Source organism: Vombatus ursinus, unplaced genomic scaffold (assembly GCF_900497805.2).
Source record: "Vombatus ursinus unplaced genomic scaffold, bare-nosed wombat genome assembly UNPS02004573.1, whole genome shotgun sequence".
Lineage (NCBI taxonomy): Eukaryota > Metazoa > Chordata > Mammalia > Diprotodontia > Vombatidae > Vombatus > Vombatus ursinus.
Window position 1 is genome coordinate 1,550,927 of NW_020944351.1, and position 7,044 is coordinate 1,557,970.

The following is a 7,044-nucleotide window of genomic DNA, read 5'->3' on the forward strand; positions in this document are numbered from 1 at the left end:
TGTTGTTTGAAGCATAGGGTTTTTTTTCCCTTCCCTGAGGGCTATGTGTGGATTATTTCAATCTATGCCTTGTCTTCCATATTCAGAAGTCCTAGGAAATTTTCTTAGGTTTATTCCTTGCATTATGGTGTTCAGATTTTATGTTTTATCATGTGCTTCTGGGGGGCCTATGATCCTCAAGTTGTTTCTATGCAGCCTGTCTTCAAGATCAATTTGCTTTGCTTGAATATTGTGTGTGGGTTTTTTATGTTATCGTTTTTTTGCTCCTCTTCCATATTTTCCTTCACTTCAAACATACATTTATGTTCTCAATCTATTGTTTGTTATTTTGCTTCTTTGGAGAGACTCACCACCTTGAATTCAAGTTTTTCTTTCTGAGAATTATTTCTTCTGTGCAGGCCATAAATTATACCATTTTATTCCCTTTTAACTCTGATGATGCTTATCTCTGTCTCTCCTGACATTTATTTGTATATATATATCCATCTTTTTATTAAAAAAAACAAAAAGGGGATAGGTGAGGGGTAGTAAAACTAAACAGGCCAATTTCTCGGAAAGGGCCTTTTCTCACATGACTAGAGTCCATTGAAATTGCCTTTCACCTGTGTAGATGAGGTCTTCTTCTCAAGTTTTAGCTCACCTGAGTACATCATGGCTTTGACTTATATTAAACCTTTGGCAAAAAAAAAAAACAAACCTTTGGCCCTAATATCTTGGCAGGAGGGCTAGATGCTAGCAATCGAGTAAGGAACACATTTTTGTATGGACCCATTGCTTCATACAGTCCCAGACATACTTTCGGCCATCTTGAGTTTGTTTTCTTCACTGAAGAAGTAGCAGTTCTGGATGCCTAGCCTCTTGCCCATGGCTTCCAGTGAGCCTATTCCCTGGTATTTCTTTAAACTGGATTCCATAGAAAAAGAAATACTTGCCTGAAGCTTTGGCAATATGGCTCTCATTCTGGATGCCACCATCAACAGTGACTGGGACACGAAATAGACTTGGATGTTCTGAGACCTCAAATACAATTATTACCTGGGGCCACTCATGTACCAACATGAACTTTCTGGATGACATACATAGAGCCAATGCCCATGGCAACCCACAGGGTATCCACCCCAGAATCAATCAGGTTTTTTGCTTGTGTAACTGTTAATACACTGCCATTGATAACCTGGAGGTTATGGTATTTTCTCTTTGATGTACTTAGTTATGTTCATTTTAAATTAAGTTTTTTTAAAATTAACAAGCATATGCCCTTTTTTCTGCCTACCCCTTTCACCCCAGAGGAAAAAAAAAACAAAAGTCCTGCTATAAATGCACATATTCAAGCAAGAGTCCCCAAAAGTGAGTCTCACTCTGCATATCTAGTCTATTACTTCTGTCAGGAGGTTATTCTAAAACCATCGGGCCTCTGGAATCATGGGTGATCATTCATTGATTAGGGTTCTTAAGTCTTTCAAAATTTTTTTTTAAACAATGTTATTGTTATAGTACAAATTTTCTCCTGGTTCTGTTCACTTCATTCTTCATTAATTCAAAGCAAGATTCAAAAATGCCTGCTTCCCCAAGCTTTCAGCATTTGTATAGACTTCTATCTTTGCCCCCTGAATATTTGAGATAATAAGCCTACCCCCCTTTTCTTCCTAAGGATATCCTTTCCCCCCTCCTCCCTTTCCTTTCTCCTTTTAAAATAGTCACAACATACCAAAAATCCCTCCCAGGCCCTTATTTCACTCCCTTTTTGATCCCTGCTGACATCACAATTCTTGGGGGATGCCAATATCATCCCCCTTCCTCATTAGAATAATAATAGTAATGATAAGAGCTAACATTTATATAGCACCTACTATGTGCCATGCACCATGCTAAGTGTTTTACAGTTATTATCTCATTTGAGCCTCACAACAACTCAGGGAGGTAGGTGCTATTATCCCCATTTTGAGGAAACTGAGTTGAGGAAACTGAGGCAGATAAAAACTAAATGACTTGCCTAGGATCATGCTGCTAGTGAGTGTTTAAGGTTGGATTTTATCTCAGGTCTTTGTGATTATAGGCTCAGGATTCTATCCACTTTTTTTTTTTGAGGCAATTGGGCTTAAGTGACTTGCCCAGGGTCACACAGCTAGTTAAGTGTCTGAGGTCAAATTTGAACTCAGGTCCTCCTGATGCCAGGGCCAGTGCTCTATTCACTGCAGTGCCACCTAGCTGCCCAAATCATCTTTATAAAGTCTTTCCAATTGTTTGATTATATTTACCTCTCTATGTTTTTCTTTATTCCTGTGTTTGTATTTTAAAGTTTCTACTAAGCTCTGGTCGTTTCATAGTAAATGCTAGGATGAACTCAATTTCATTAAAGGTCAACTGTTCTCCCTGTAGGATTATATTGCTCTTTTGGGTTATTCTTGGTTGGAGGCTTATATTTTTTGCCTTTTTGAATATCAGATCTTATGTTCTCCACTCCTTCATAATAGTAGCTATAATCCTGACCGTGGTTTCTCAGTACTTAAACTTTTTTTTTTCCTGGCAGTTTAAAGTTATTTTTTCCTTTGACCTATAAACTCTAGATTTTGGCTATGTTTGTAGGAGTTTTCATTTTGGTGTTTCTTTCAGGAAGTCACCAGTGGATTAATTTATTTTCACTTTGTCTTTTGGTTCTAAGAAATCTGGGTGGTTTTCTTTTATAATAACTTGAAATATTATATACAGGCTCTTTTATTTGTCATGGTTTTTAGGGAGTGTAATTCTTAAATTATCTGTCCTTGATCTACTTTCCTGATCAGTCATTTGTGCTTTGACAAATCCTAACTTTTCTTCTATTTTTGAATCTTTTATTTTGTTTTAATATTTCTTCTTGTCTCATAAAGTCATTAACTTCTGTTTGGTCCATTCTAATTTTTAGGAACCTCTTACTTGGGTAGGTTTGTGTACCTATTGTTCCAAGCTATTAATTCTCTTTCCAAGTCTTTCTTCCATAACTCTCATTTCTTTTTCCAATTCTTTCCTGTACTATTCTCATTTAATCTACTGTACCATTTTAACTCATTTCTTCTGGTAATTTTAATTTATAGGGGCAAGCTGTGTTTTTCTTTGAGGCTTTACCTGTACATGTTTTGGGGTTGTTTTTTTCTTTGGTATTTGTGTCATGAGTGTGCCTGACCTCAAAGTAGCTTTTTATTATTATTTTTGTGTTTAGTTATTTTCCCAGAGATCTTGCTTTAAGTGACCTGTCATTGCTGGCCTAGCTGGGAGCTTTTCAGGGTGATCTTGGCTCCTCTGTGAGACTCCCTCCTGTGCCACTTTCCTGGATGGGGGACTGATGCCACAGTCCACTGGGGGTGCTAAGTCCACATTGAGTTTATGCTCCAGGACCTGAGCTGCTGTCCTGGGCTGGGGCTGAGTCAAATATCAGCTCTGAGCATCCTTGTGTTGCAAAACTAGCTTAGAGCTCTGGGTGCTGAATCGGGGCTCCTGGCCCCACTTGGAGACACTTCATTGTTGGCTTGGATCTGGGGCTGAGTGATTAGCTCTGGGCATTCCTATACTGCTAGCTTGGAGCTCTGGGCCCCAAGTCAGAGCCCTCAGCCTTGGGCTGTTGGCCAGGGAGGAGATCTGAGTCTGAAGTCAGCTTTGAGCATCCCTGTGCTACCGATCTAGCCTGGAGCTCTAGGCTAGCTATTAGTTAGCTTGGAGTTCATATCCTGGCTCACTCTCTGGTCCCTTGACTGTAGTTGAATTTATGATCTTGGACTGGAAAGATGACACACTATGGTTTCTCCTTAGATTCCTCATTCACTACTCAGTCAAGCATTCTTATTGTTGGAATAGTTGTGAGTACAACTAGGCTGTACTGCTTCTTCCTATTTTGCTGTCTTGTCTGAGTCTCGATCATGTTAATTTGGAAGATGGCATTTCCTTTGGACAAATCCTATACAACCACATTGGCACCAGTTTGGCCAGCAGGTCAAGCCAGTACTTACCATCCTCAGGCGTATCAACATATGCTCTGTTTAGCAGCTGCTTCTTTGTGTCCTTGCATGCCAATGGGTAATCCTAGTCCTTCATCAGGGCCATGTGGACAATGATGGCCACTAACTCATCATTCTCATTCACAATGGCCATCTTTTCATTCTTGCTCTGCTGTAAGATTTTTTTAAAATAGTATTTTTTCCAATTACATGTAAAGACAATTTTTAACATTCTCTTTTTAATAAAATTTTGAGTTCCAAGTTTCCTCCCTCCCTATCTTATCTCCCCTCTCCCTAAGATGGTAAGCAGTTTGATATAGGTTATATATGTGTAATAATGTAAAAAATATTTCCATATTAGTCATGTTGTGAAAGAATAAACAATTTGTAAAAAAAATTACAGTTTGCAAAAGGAAAAAAACATGAAAAAATAAAGTGAAAACAGTATGCTTTGATCTGCATTCAGACTCCATCAGTTCTTTCTCTGATGTGGACAGCATTTTCCATCACGAGTCTTTTGGAATTGTCTTAGATCATTGTATTTCCCAGAAGAACTAAGTCAATCATAGTTGATCATTGCACAATGTGGCTGTTACTGTGTACAATGTTCTCCTGGTTCTGCTCACTTCACTCAGCATCAGTCCATACAAGTCTTTCCAGGTTTTTCTGAAGTCTGCCTGCTCATCATTTCTTATAGCACAATAGTATTCCCTTACATTCATAGACCACAACTTGTTTAGCTATTCCCCAACTGATGGGCATCCCCTCAATTTCCAATTCTTGGCCACCATAAAAAGAGCTGCTATAAACATTTTTGTACATGGATGTCCTTTTCCCTTTTTATGATCTCTTTGGGATATAGACCTAGCAGTGGTATTTCTGGATCAAAGGTTATGCACAGTTTGATTGCCTTTTGGGCATAGTTCCAAATTGCCCTCCAGAATGGTTGGATCGGTTCACAATTCCACCAACAGTATCTGCTGTAGGATTTTAATCAATTCCTTTAGTGATCCCAATAGGAGCTACCACCAGAGCTTCCCAATTTGTTATGATATTGTCCAGAAAGTGGTCATACTCCTGCCCCTTGAGAAAGTTTCTATCTTGAAAGGAGATGATGCCAACTAGGCATCTGCCCATCTTGCCATTGTCTGTGAAGGGAATCTCACAGATGCCATACTTTGCTTTCGCTTCAAACTTATCCCTGGCTCCTTTAGAGCTCAGGACCACAAGGTCAGTAATGAATCTCTGCTCATATTTCTTCACTTTGCTCACTTATTTAGCCTAGAATTCTGTGCTGCAATTGTGATGAATAAAGCCAGTGCCTCCTGTGGATGCCATGGCAATGTCTATTCCAGTCACAGCAACTGTATTCACTGGAGATGAATCGAGTGCAGTCTTTAAGGTTATCTTCATGGTTGGTGTTGAGGTGTCCTCAGGTTCTCCCTCTATGTTATTTCACTTGGCCATCTCATCAGCTCCCATGGATTCAATTATCATCCCATATCCCATATCAATTATCATGATGATTTTCAGATCGACTTATCCAGCCCAAACCTGTCTGCCCACCTCCAGTCTTGCTTCTCCACCTGCCTATTGGACATCTCTAACAAGATGTCCCCAAGACATCTTAAACTCAACATGTCCAAAAGTGAACTCACTATCTTCCCCTTCAAACTCTCCCTTCTTCTTAATATCCTTATTAATGTTGAGAGTACCACTATCTTCATAGTCACCCAGTATTGCAACCTAGGTGTCATCCTCTACCCTTCCCTCTTTTTCTCTCATGCCTCATATCCAATATGTTGTTAGAGCTGTCAGTTTTACCTTGGTAACATCTCTAGCATCCATCTCCTTCTTTCCTCTGATACTGCTACCACCTGGTACAGGTCCTTAGCACCTCATACCTGGACTACTCTAACAGCTTGCTGGTTGGCCTCCCTGCCACAAGTCTTTCCTCACTCCAGTCCATCCTTGCTTAGCTGTCAAATGGATTTTCCTCAAGTATGGGTCCTACGTCTCCTTATTCAATCAACTTTACTGGCTTCTTCTCATCTCCAGGATCAAATATAAGCTCTTCTGTTTGACATTCAAAGCCCTTCATAACCTGATTCTTTGATACAGTGATACTGGCCTTTTTGCTGTTCCTTGAACAAGACACTCCATCTCCTGACTCTGCATTTTCAGTGGCTGTCCCCCATGCCTGGAATACTTTCTCTCCTTGTCTCTACCTCCTGGCTTGCCTGGGTCCTTTCAGATCTCAGCTAAAATCCTACCTTCTATAGGAAGACTTTCCAGATCCACCTTAATTCTAGTGGCTTTCCTGTTAATGATCTCCAGAGTATCCTGTATATATCTTGTTTGCACATAGTTGTCTGAATGTTGTCTTTCCCATTAGACTGTAAGCTCCTTGTGGAATTCTTTTACCTTTTTTTTTTTATCCCCAGAGCCTAGCATAACACTCAGAAAATAGTGTTGTCATTCAGTTGTTATTCAGTCATATCCGACTCTTGGTGACCCCATTTGGGGATTTCTTAGCAAAGATACTGGAGTGGTTTGTCATTTCCTTCTCCAGCTTGTTTTACAGATGAAGAAACTGAGGCCAACAGGGTTATGTGACTTGCTCAGGGTCACACAGTCAGATTTGAACTCAGGAGGATGAAGTCTTCCTGATTCTGGGCCCAGGACTCTAGCCACTACACCTAGCTACTCCTGGAAAATAATACATGCTTAATAAATGGTCATTGACAGAGTGGCTATCACTGAGATGAGGAAATCATTTTAAGTGAGCCCATCCCTTCAGTTGTGAACCCATTGTCCTAGATTTAAGTATAGCAGCTGATCAAAGTCTGCTTTGATTGGGTCAAGAGAGGATGACATGAGTAAGTGGGGCAGGAAGAAAGGAGACGGGGTCCATGCCACTGATTCTTCTCCCACAGAAACTGATTTTTTCTCTTGAAATATTTTGGAACAGCCTACTATAATAGTTCCATGCTCTCTTGGGAATCCACAGTGTTCTGTGTTTCTTCAGATGTTACCTCAATTTCCTTTGTTTTGCAATATTTACTTAGAGAGGTTT

General features: G+C 39.9%; 1 pseudogene; it reads right to left on the reverse strand.

Annotated features, from left to right (window-relative positions):
• Nucleotides 1-575: 575 nt before the first annotated feature.
• On the reverse strand, nucleotides 576-5,381 carry LOC114024781 (annotated as a pseudogene).
• Between the last annotated feature and the right edge of the window lie 1,663 nt (nucleotides 5,382-7,044).